Source organism: Callorhinus ursinus, unplaced genomic scaffold (assembly GCF_003265705.2).
Source record: "Callorhinus ursinus isolate GAN/ISIS: 27379988/994484 unplaced genomic scaffold, GSC_fseal_2.0 scaffold78, whole genome shotgun sequence".
NCBI classification, from domain to species: Eukaryota; Metazoa; Chordata; class Mammalia; order Carnivora; family Otariidae; genus Callorhinus; species Callorhinus ursinus.
The window spans coordinates 3,948,218-3,960,109 of NW_027397140.1; the positions used below are offsets into that span (position 1 = coordinate 3,948,218).

General features: G+C 39.0%; 1 protein-coding gene and 1 non-coding gene across 2 annotated transcripts in view; one reads left to right on the forward strand and one right to left on the reverse strand.

Moving 5' to 3' along the window:
* ATP10A (ATPase phospholipid transporting 10A (putative)) overlaps positions 1-11,892 on the forward strand; it is a 210,915-nt gene that overhangs the window by 112,084 nt on the left and 86,939 nt on the right.
* LOC112808872 (small nucleolar RNA SNORA28) lies at positions 296-417 on the reverse strand. Its single transcript, XR_003204470.1, has one exon. It is a non-coding gene; the product is annotated as a small nucleolar RNA SNORA28 (small nucleolar RNA).

An 11,892-nucleotide genomic window follows, 5' to 3' on the forward strand; every position in this document is an offset into this window, starting at 1 on the left:
CCCCTTTTGCTTTGGAACCTTCCCTCAGAACACCACACACAAACACAATGCTATTTGTAATTCTAAAAGGATTCACAGATGAAATTCATACCCTGTCATTTCCTATGTAAAAAACTCTGGGTAAGGATGGATGTTCCAGAATAGTAGAGGCATTAACTGTTCAGTAAGATTAAGATGAAGTGGTGATGTCTCAGAAGACCGGGTGGTTAGTAAAGGTTGGCACTCCTGACCTTCTTGTTGCCCATGTACCTGAACAAGAACACATCTCCACTGCACTTCAGCCCAGAGCTGGAACACTGTTAAAGTCTATATAACAGTTGGTCTCATGGAGAAGAACACTGGAACAGGTTAGACTTTCTTGCCATAGCAAGCTCAAATTGTGTCAGACAATGTCCATCATCTGCCACAGTGTTGCTTGCAATATCCATTCATCTCCTGATGGACACTTGGATTGTTTCCACTTTTGGCTATTGTGAATGATGCTACAGTGCACATTGGTGTACAAGTATCTCTTTGAGCCTCTGTTTTCTGTTCTTTTGGTTTTATACTTAGAGGTGGAATTGCTGGGTCATGAGCTTTTCCTGTGTTTATTCCAGGAACCACCAAACTCTTTTCCACAGTGGCTGCACATTTTACATTCCCATCAGCAATGTATGAGTCTTGCAGTTTCTCCAGATCCTTGTCAACCTTTGTTATTTTCCTTTTTTTTTTTTAAGAAAACCATCCTAGTTAGATGTGAAGTGGTATTTCATTGTGATTTTGGTTTCCATTTTCTTAATGACTAATGATATTAGGAATCTTTTTATATGCTTATTGGCCATTTGTATATATTCTTTGGATAGATTCTTTGTTCAAGTTCTTCACTCATTTTTTAAATAGGTGATTGTCTTTTGGTTTTGACTTGTAAGAATTCTTTACCTTTATTAGACATATGATTGCAGATACTTTCTTTCATTCCCTAGGTTATCTTTTCTCTTGAATCATAATGTCCTTTCATTTGCAAAAATTTTTAATTTTCATGAAGTTAATTTTAACAGTTTTTTCCTTTTGTTGTTTGTGCTTATGATATCACATCTAAGAATCCATTGCCTAATCCAAGGTTGGAAAGATTTACCCTCATGTTTTCTTTTAAGAATTTTATGGCTGGAGGGACGCCTGGGTGGCTCAGTTGGTTAAGCGACTGCCTTCGGCTCAGGTCATGATCCTGGAGTCCCAGGATCAAGTCCCACATTGGGCTCCCTGCTGAGCAGGGAGTCTGCTTCTCCCTCTGACCCTCCCCTCCTCATGCTCTCTCTCTCCCATTCTCTCTCTCAAATAAATAAATAAATAAAATATTTAAAAAAAAGAATTTTATGGCTGGGGCAGCTGGGTAGCTCAATTGGTTGAGCATCTGCCTTCGGCTCAGGTCATGATCCCAGGGTCCTGGGATTGAACCCCGCATTGGGCTCCCTGTTCAGCAGGGAGCCTGCTTCTCCCTCTTCTCCCAGCTCGTGCTCTCTCTCGCTATCTCTGTCTCTCTCAAATAAATAAATAAAAGAATTTTATGGCTGAGTCCTTATATTTAGATCATTTTGAGTTAATTTTTATACCTGTTGTAAGGTAGGGGTCCAACTTTATTCTTAACCAACTCAACCACCCAGGCGCCCTGGTCCAACTTTATTCTTTAGCACGGGGATATCCAGTTGTCCCAGCACATCTGTTGAAGAGACTATTTTTTCCCCATTGAGTGGTCTTCAAAAATCATTTGACTTTATATATGAGTTTATTTCTGGTCTTTCTATTCTGTTTGTCTGTATGTCCATCTTTATGTGAGTACTACACTGTTTTGATTACTCTAGCTTTGTGGTAAGTTTTGAAATTACGACATATGAGTCTTCCAACTTCTTCTATTTCATGAATTTGAGGATTGTCTTCCATTTCTGCAAAAAAAAGCTGTTGTGATTTTGATAGAGATTGAATTGTAGCTGTAGATCACTTTGGGTGGTTCTGATGTCCTAACAATATTAAGTCTGCCAATTCATGAACAGAGAATGTCTTTTCATTTATTTAGTTAATTTCTTTCAGCCATATTTTATAGTTTTCAGATACAAGTCTTTCACCTCCTTAGTTAAGTTTATTACCAGATATTTTATCCTTCTAGATACTACTGTAAACAGAATAGCTTTATTAATTTCCCTCCAGAATGTTCATTTTTAATTGATTGAAACAGCTGATTTTTGTGTGTTGATCTTGTACCCTGCAACTTTGTTGAATTTATTAGCTATAGTACTTTTCTTCAGGATTCCTTGAGACTTTCTATATATAGGATCATATGAAATGTCAGTTTCTTAGTAGATATAGGGCTGATCAGGTTATCTCTTTTTTCTTCAGTAAGCATTGGTAGTTGTGTCTTTTAAGGAGCTTTTCCTTTTTCATCCAGTTTGTTGAATTTATTGGCAATGGTTGTTAATACTCAGTCCCAATATTGGTAATTAGAGCCTTCTCTCTCGCTCATTCTCTCTTTTTCCTTTATCTTTCTGGCTAGAGGTTTATCAGTTTTGTTGATGTTCTCAAAGAGAAGTCTTTTGATTTCAATGACTTTCTCTATTATTTTTCTGTTTTCTGTGTCATTGATTTCCAATTTGGTCTTCATCACCTTGTTTTGCTCACTTTGAATTTAGTTTACTCTTCTAATTTCTTAAGGTTAAATCTGAGGTCACTGATTTGGGACCGTTCTTCATTTCTAATGCATGAATTTAGTGCTATAAATTTCTCCCTATGTTCTGCTTTAATGGAATCCTACATATTTGTCTTCTCATTTTTCATTCAGTACAAAACACTTTCTGATTTCCTTTTTGAATTCTTTTTGACCTGTAGGTTATTTAGAAATGTGTTATTTGTTTCCAAATATTTGGGCATTTTCCAGAGATCTGTGTTACTAATTTCTAACTTAATTCCACAGTAGTCAGAGAATATACTTTATATGACTTGAACTATGTTAAATTTATTCATACTTATTTTTTTTAAAGATTTTATTTATTTATTCGACAGAGAGAGACACAGCGAGAGAGAGAACACAAGCAGGGGGAGTGGGAGAGGGAGAAGCAGGCTTCCCGCTGAGCAGGGAGCCCAACATGGGACTCGATCCCAGGACTCTGAGATCATGACCCGAGCCAAAGGCAGACGCTTAACAACTGAGCCACCCAGGCGCTATTCATACTTATTTTATTACCTAGAATATGGTCCCTCTTTATGTGCTCTTTTGAGAATAGTGTGCATTTTGCTTTTGTTGGGTTGAATGTTCTATAAATGTCAAGCAGATCATTCTGGTTGATGGTCTTGTTCAAGTCTTCTATATCCTTGCTAACTTTATGCCTATTTGTTCTATGAATTATTGAAAAGGGCTTTTGAAACCTCTGAGTATAATTATGGTTTTGTCTATTTCTCTTTGCAGATCTATAAGTTTGGCTTCATTTATTTTCAAGCTTCATTGTTTGGGGCATTTTGACTTTTATCACTATGAAATGATCTTCCTCATCCCTGGCAATATTCTTTAAGCTGAAATTTACTCTGTCTTCTCCAGCTTTCTTTTGAGTAGTTTTAACATACCCACCTTTTATTTTTAACCTGTGTGATTTTGTTTATGAAGTCCATTTTTTATAAGCAACATATAGTTGGGTCTTGCCTTTTTTTAAATCCTTTTTTTATTATCTCTGCCTTTTCATTGGGATGTTAAAAGGTTTTGCATTTAATGTGATTACTGACATGGTTAAGTTTAAGTCTATAATCTTGATAATTGCTTTCTCATCTTTGTTCTCTTTTTCTTTTTCTTTTCTCTTCTTTGTCTAATTAGCTACAACTCCTTGTTTTGCTATTTTTGTAGTTACTTCAGGGTTTATAGGATATATCTTTAGTCTATCTTAAGTGATATTATTCCACTTCACATATAATAAAAGAACTTTGCAGTGGTATACTTCCATTTCTTTTCTGGCAGCCTTGCAGCCTTTGTACTATTTTACATGTGTGTTAAATACCACAACACCATGTTATTTTTTGTATTTATACATATATTAAAGAGATTCATATAATAAGAAAAAATCTTATATGCTCACCCATGTAGTTAACATTTTCTGTGCTCCTTAACATTTTCTGGTAGTGTGGTTCTATTGGTAATGATTTCTTTTTTCAGCTTTTGTGTATACAAAAACATCTTTATTTTGCTTTTCTTTTTGAAATATATCTATATTGGGCATAGATTCTAGGTTGGCAGTATCTTGTCTTTCAGTGCTTTGAAGATGTTGCTCACTTGTCTTTTTGCTTACATTATTTCCAGTGAGAAGTCTGCCATCATCCTTATTTTTTTATCTTTGTATGTAATACAGCTGCTCTTTTTTTAAGATTTATTTATTTATTTTAGAGAGATAGAAAGAAAGAGGGGGGGAAGGGGCAGAGGGAGGGAATCTGAAGCCGACTCCATGCTGAGCAGGGAGCCTGATGCAGAGCTCTACCCCAGGACCCCAAGATCATGACCTGCGCTGAAATCAAGAGTCAGAGACTTAACCAACTGAGCCACTCAGGTGCCCCTATAATACAGCTGCTCTTAAGATTTTTTTTTTTAATTGTTGATTTTGAGCAAATTGATTATGATGTAACATTGTAATTGCCCTGTCATTTTGAGCCTTAGAGTTCTTGGATCTGCAGGTTTATGGTTTTCATCAAGTTTGGAAGCTTTTCAGCCATTACTATCAAAGTATTTTCAGCCATTACTATTATTGAGGACTCCAAGTACTTAAGTATTTAGATGCCTCTTGAAGTTGTCCCATAAATCACTGATGTTCTTTTCTTTTTTGATTCTTCATTCTCTTTGTATTTCAGTTTGAATGGTTTCTGTTGCTATCTTTCAACTTCACTATTTTTTGGGGGTGCCTATGTGATCAGTTAAACGTCCAACTCTTGATTTCAGCTCAAGTCATGATCTCATGGGTTGTGAGATTGAGCCCTTCACTGGCTCCATGCTCAGTGGGAAGTCTGCTTGAAGATGCTCTCCCTCTGCCCCTCCCCCCACGTGTGGGTGTGCCTGTGTGCTTTCTCTTCTCTCTCTCTAAAATAAATAAAACTTAAAAAAATTCAAGTTCACTTTCTTTTCTTTTGCAATTTCTAATCTGATTTATTTTTCATCCCTGACATTGTAGTTTTTATATCTAGAAGTTTAGTTTGAGCCTTTTTTTTTTAAACTTCCCCATCCCTGCTTCTGTTTTGATCATAGGAAATCTAGTTATAATTACTGTTTTAATGTCCTTTCCTGCTAATTCTAACATCTGTGTCTCTTTTGAATCAGTTTCGACTGATTTGTTAATTTTCCTCATGATGGGTCTTATTTTCCTGCCAGACATTTGGATTTTACATTACTGGGTGCTGCCTCTTTTCATGTTTCTATAAATATTCTTAAGCTTGAGCTTCACTTACGGAACTGAAAATAGTTTGGTTTGTTAGGTGTGATCGAAGCAGTACTCATCTAGAGCTAATTATTCTCCACTCCTGAGTCTTCTACCAGTGCCCGTGGATTTTGACTTTTTCTAGTCTGCCTGCTGGGAACAGGCACTGTTGCGTGATTTGTGTGAGCCCAGAACACAGCTCCCTCCAGCCCTTAGATTGTTCTTTCCCATCTGCTCTTTCACATGTAGGTGTCTGTTATCTTTGCTGGATACTTGAGGGGGACCGTCCGCAGGTTCCCAGGGATCTCTGTGCACTTCTGTCCTCTCTGATACTCTACACTCTAGAAAACTCTAGCTCTTGTTTTTGTACTATAGGACCCAGCTCCTCCATGGAAGAAATCAGCCAGCTGGGTTCCCATGCCTTCTGTCATGGCCTGTACAGTGTTTCAAAGCAGTAATCTGGGGTGAATGTAGGGCTCACATCCTTTGTTTTCCCTCTCAGGTGTCACTGTCCAAAATGTTCAGTGTCTTGAATGTGTGTGTTGTATATATTTTGTCTGTTTTTTGTTACTAAATCTTTCCAGTAGCCATAGTCTTGAACTTTACATTTTGTTTTATTTTTTTAAAAGATTTTATTTATTTATTTGAGAGAGAGAGAATGAGAGATAGAGAGCATGAGAGGGAAGAGGGTCAGAGGGAGAAGCAGACTCGTTGCTGAGCAGGGAGCCCGATGTGGGACTCGATCCCGGGACTCCAGGATCATGACCTGAGCCGAAGGCAGTCACTTAACCAACTGAGCCACCTAGGCATCCCTTGAACTTTACATTTTAAAATCTCCCTCCTTATTGAGAGTGCTTTTCCCATCAGTGTTGTACTTGTCTTTCAGTTCACTCGGTGATGCATACTCAACCTCCTCTCCTGAACAAGGCACTGAGTTCTGCAAGGAGAATGCCCATGACATGGATGTCCCTGCCTTCACAACATTGAGTCACAGGGGAGTGTTAAGACAAGTGCGTGGACTGCTTTCATCTAAGCAGGAGTTAGTAAGACTCTTAGCAGTTTGATGGAAGAGAACTCAGAAGTTAAGGATAGAAGAAAATAATTTCATATAGAAGATGACATTTAAGAGTCTTGAAGGATGATTCTTTGGTTGACTCTATACTTTCATTAGTATAGAAAAATTCCCATTTGAGTAGCACTTTACAATTGGCAGAGTTTCATGCTCACTATTTCTCTTAAGGAAATATATGGACATTGGAACACTTGAAAGAAATTCCCCTGACATAGGATACAGCTTGAATAAAGATGAGGTATCAAGAAAGCCTTGGATGTGTGCAGAAAAGAGTGAGTTCTCCAGGTGGATTAGCATTCAGATGGAAGATGGCAGCAGGCAAAAATTCTGGAGAAAAGGTTAGTTGGGGACCATTTTGTCAAAGCAATGAACGACAGGTAGAGACATTTATACCCCATTTCTTAGGAAGCAGGAGCGGTTGAGGGAAGCATGGGACCAAAATGATCGAAGCCATGTGTTCTGAAATTAACTTAGAAATAGGGTATGACAGGGCGCCTGGGTGGCTCAGTTGGTTAAGCGACTGCCTTTGGCTCAGGTCATGATCCTGGAGTCTCGGAATCGAGTCCCACATCCGGGCTCCCTGCTCAGCAGGGAGTCTGCTTCTCCCTCTGACCCTCTTCCCTCTTGTGCTCTCTCTCTCTCATTCTCTCTCTCAAATAAATAAATAAAATCTTAAAAAAAAAAAAAGAAATAGGGTATGACAGGAATGGGGAGTGCAAAGAGAATAGAAGTGAGGAAACAGAAGTCTATTTCAAATGCTATCTCTTCTTCCCTCTTCTTGAGCTTTCTTTTTGAACCCCTGTCATTCATCTTGTTGTCTTGAAACACACACTGAGAAAAGGAATTGAGTGTAAGCAGTCGATAGCTCTGAGAGGCAGCCATTACAATTTCTTTTTTAAAAACTAAAATAAGACAATTGTTGGTCCTGAGGCCATAATTAACATACATGATCACTCTCCTCTGCCAGCTATTTCAGATTCCCTTCACCTCAGCCAGCTCATCTGCGTCTAGGTCTGCTCGGTGGGGTGACCCAGACCTTTGTTCCCAATGAGCTCTTGGTCACTGTGCCTTTGTTGGTGATGGTTGCCACGGTTGCGCATTCATTGTCAGCAGTTATGGAAGCACAGGGATGGTGTAGCAAATTCTCTAAATTTCAAACATGCTTTTCCCTGTCCCAGTGATGTAGTGGCAGCCCTCTGTACTCCTGAACTTTAGGAACATTCTTTTCCTGTTGGGTGTTCTTGGCCTGAGGAGCCTGTAGCGGGTAGCAGCCAGAGTTTACGTAATGGAACAGATTCCTGGTGGAAAATTATTTCACTCCTCCTCCATTTTCCTCCTACAGGAACCAGGACCTCTAGCCCACCATAGCCTCAAAGTGCAGGGACCAGAAACACTAATTCCCCATGATGGTCCCTGGGATCGATAAGGAGAGGGGCCATTCTGCTTCCACACCTTTTTAATTTCGATAGTGCAGTCATCCAAAGTGGTTGAACTCAACTCAATGCAATGTGAGAGTTCACTTCGCACCAGTTCCTCATTAGTATTTGATACTTTGTTGTTGTTGTTGTAGTCATCTGATGAGTACGTAGAGGTATCTCATTGTGGTTTAATTTGTATTTTTCTATTTACCAAGGATATTGAACACCTTTTAATTTTTATCTCACATGGATACTGTCTTTTGTAACATCCCTATCAAGTCCTCTAACTTTCCACTAGGTTAGCTGTCTTTTTGTAATTATGTTCTAGGATTTTTTTATATACTCTCTTATCAAAGTCCTGTGCAGATGTTTTCTTCCATTCTGCGGCTTGCCTCTCCACCCTTTTTATGGTGTCTTTTGATGAAGGTAAGTTCTTAATATTTCTCTAAGACAATTTATTGGTGTTTTTCATTATCACTAATTCCTCTAGAGGTCTATTTAATAAATTTTCCCTTACTCTGGTACCATGAAGATATTCTATAATTTTTTTTAAGATTTTATTTATTTATTTATTTATTTATTTATTTATTTGAGAGAGAGAAACAGAGATAGCAACAGAGAGCATGAGTGGGGAGGAGAGGGAGAAGAAGGACCACCCCCCACCAAGCAGGGAGCCCGATGTGGGGCTTGATCTGAGGACCCCAGGATCATGACCTGAGCAGGAGGCAGTCACTTAACTGACTGAGCCACCCAGGTGACCCAAGATATTCTATAATTTTCTAAAAGCTTTGTTTTTTTACCTTTCACAGTTAGGGTCACAGTCGACCTAGAATTGATTTTAGGATCAAGTTTCACTTCCTTTTCCCATATGGATGCACAATTATCCCAAAATTATTTATTGAAAAGATATCCTTTTTCCTAGAGTAATGCCACCTTATCATAAATCGGATGACCATATATATTCATGGCTCTGTTTCGAGGACTCCTATTCCATTCTGTTTATTTCTCTAAACTTACACCAGTACTACAGTTTTAACTACTCTGGCTTTCTGATTAAGTCTTTTTTTTATTGTTATGTTAATCACCATATATTACATCATTAGTTTTTGGTGCAGTGTTCCATGATTCATTGTTTGTTCATAACACCCAGTGCTCCATGCAGAACGTGCCCTCCTCAATACCCATCACCACGCTAACCCATCCCGCTACCCCCTCCCCTCTAGAACCCTCAGTTTGTTTTTCAGAGTCCATCATCTCTCATGGTTCGTCTCCCCCTCTGACATACTCCCCTTTTCTTCCTCTCCTGTTATCTTCTTCTTTTTCTTTTTTCTTAAAATATGTTGCGTTATTTGTTTCAGAAGTACAGATCTGTGATTCAACAGTCTTGCACAATTCACAGCGCTCACCGTAGCACATACCCTCCCCAATGTCTGTCGCCCAGCAACCCCATCCCTCCCACCCCCAACCACTCCAGTAAAACTCAGTTTGTTTCCTGAGATTAAGAATTCCTCATATCAGTGAGGTCATGTGATACATGTCTTTCTCTGATTGACTTATTTCACTCAGCATAACACCCTCCAGTTCCATCCACGTCATTGCAAATGACAAGATCTCATTCCTTTTGACGGCTGCATAATATTCCATTGTGTATATATACCACATCTTCTTTATCCATTCATCTGTCGATGGGCATCTTGGCTCTTTCCACAGTTTGGCTATTGTGGACATTGCTGCTATAAACATTGGGGTACACGTACCCCTTCGGGTACCTACATTTGTATCTTTGTGGTAAATACCCAGTAGTGCAATTGCTGGATCGAACGGTAGCTCTAATTTCAAATATTTGAGGAACCTCCATACGGTTTTCCAGAGTGGTTGCACCAGCTTGCATTCCCACCAACAGTGTAGGAGGGTTCCCCTTTCTCCACATCCCCGCCAACATCTCTCGTTCCCTGACTTGTTAATTTTAGCCATTCTGACGGGTGTGAGGTGGTATCTCATTGAGGTTTTGATTTGGATTTCCCTGATGCCGAGAGATGTTGAGCACTTTTTCATGTGCCTGTTGGCCATTTGGATCTCTTCTTTGGAGAAATGTCTGTTCATGTCTTCTGCCCATTTCTTGATTGGATTATTTGTTCTTTGGGTGTTTAGTTTGATAAGTTCTTTATAGATTTTGGATACTAGCCCTTTATCTGATATGTCGTTTGCAAATATTTTCTCCCATTCTGTCAGTTGTCTTTTGGTTTTGTGGACTGTTTCTTTTGCTGTGCAAAAGCTTTTTATCTTGATGAAATCCCAATAGTTCATTTTTGCCCTGGCTTCCCTTGCCTTTGGCGATGTTTCTAGGAAGAAGTTGCTGCGGCTAAGGTTGAAAAGGTTGCTACCTGTGTTCTCCTTTAGGATTTGGATGGACTCCTGTCTCACGTTTAGGTCTTTCAACCATTTGGAGTCTATTTTTGTGTGTGGTGTAAGGAAATGGTCCAGTTTCATTCTTCTGCATGTGGCTGTCCAATTTTCCCAACACCATTTGTTGAAGAGACTGTCTTTTTGCCATTGGACATTATTTCCTGCTTTGTCAAAGATAAGTTGACCATAGAGTTGAGGGTCCATTTCTGGGCTCTCTATTCTGTTCCATTGATCTATGTGTCTGTTTTTGTGCCAGTACCATACTGTCTTGATGATGACAGCTTTGCAATAGAGCTGGAAGTCCGGAATTGTGATGCCGCCAGCTTTGCTTTTCTTTTTCAGTATTCCTCTGGCTATTCTGGGTCTCTTCTGGTTCCATACAAATTTTAGGATTCTTTGTTCCATTTCTTTGAAAAAAGTGGATGGTATTTTGATGGGGATTGCATTGAATGTGTAGATTGCTCTAGGTAGCATTGACATCTTCACAATGTTGATTCTCCCAATCCATGAGCATGGAACGTTTTTCCATTTCTTTGTGTCTTCTTCAATTTCTTTCATGAGTATTTTATAGTTTTCTGAGTACAGATCCTTTGCCTCTTTGGTTAGATTTATTCCTAGGTATCTAATGGTTTTGGGTGCAATTGTAAATGGGATAGACTCCTTGATTTGTCTCTCTTCTGTCTTGTTGTTGGAGTATAGGAATGCCACTGATTTCTGTGCATTGATTTTATATCCTGCTACTTTACTGAATTCCTGTATGAGTTCTAGCAGTTTTGGGGTGGAGTCTTTTGGGTGTTCCACATACAGTATCATATCATCTGCAAAGAGTGAGAGTTTGACTTCCTCTTTGCCGATTTGGATGCCTTTGATTTCTTTTTGTTGTTTGATTGCTGTGGCTAGGACTTCTAATACTATGTTGAATAGCAGTGGTGAGAGTGGACATCCCTGCCGCGTTCCTGACCTTAGGGGAAAAGCTCTCAGCCTTTCCCCATTGAGAATGATATTCGCTGTAGGTTTTTCATAGATGGCTTTTATGATATTGAGGTATGTACCCTCTATCCCTATACTCTGAAGAGTTTTGATCAAGAAAGGATGTTGTACTTTGTCAAATGCTTTTTCTGCATCTATTAAGAGGATCATATGATTCTTGCTCTTTCTTTTGTTAATGTATTCTATCACGTTGATTGATTTGCGGATGTTGAACCAGCCTTGCAGCCCAGGAATAAATCCCACTTGGTCATGCTGAATAATCCTTTTAATGTACTGTTGGATCCTATTGGCTAGAATTTTGGTGAGAATTTTTGCATCCATGTTCATCAAGGATATTGGTCTGTAATTCTCTTTTTTGATGGGGTCTTTGTCTGGTTTTGGGATCAAGGTAATGCTGCCCTCATAAAATGCGTTTGGAAGTTTCCCTTCCATTTCTATTTTTTGGAACAGTTTCAGGAGAATAGGTATTAATTCTTCTTGAAATGTCTGATAGAATTCCCCTGGGAAGCCATCTGGCCCTGGGCTTTTGTTTCTTGGGAGATTTTTGATGACTGCTTCAATTTCCTTAGTGGTTATAGGTCTGTTCAGGTTT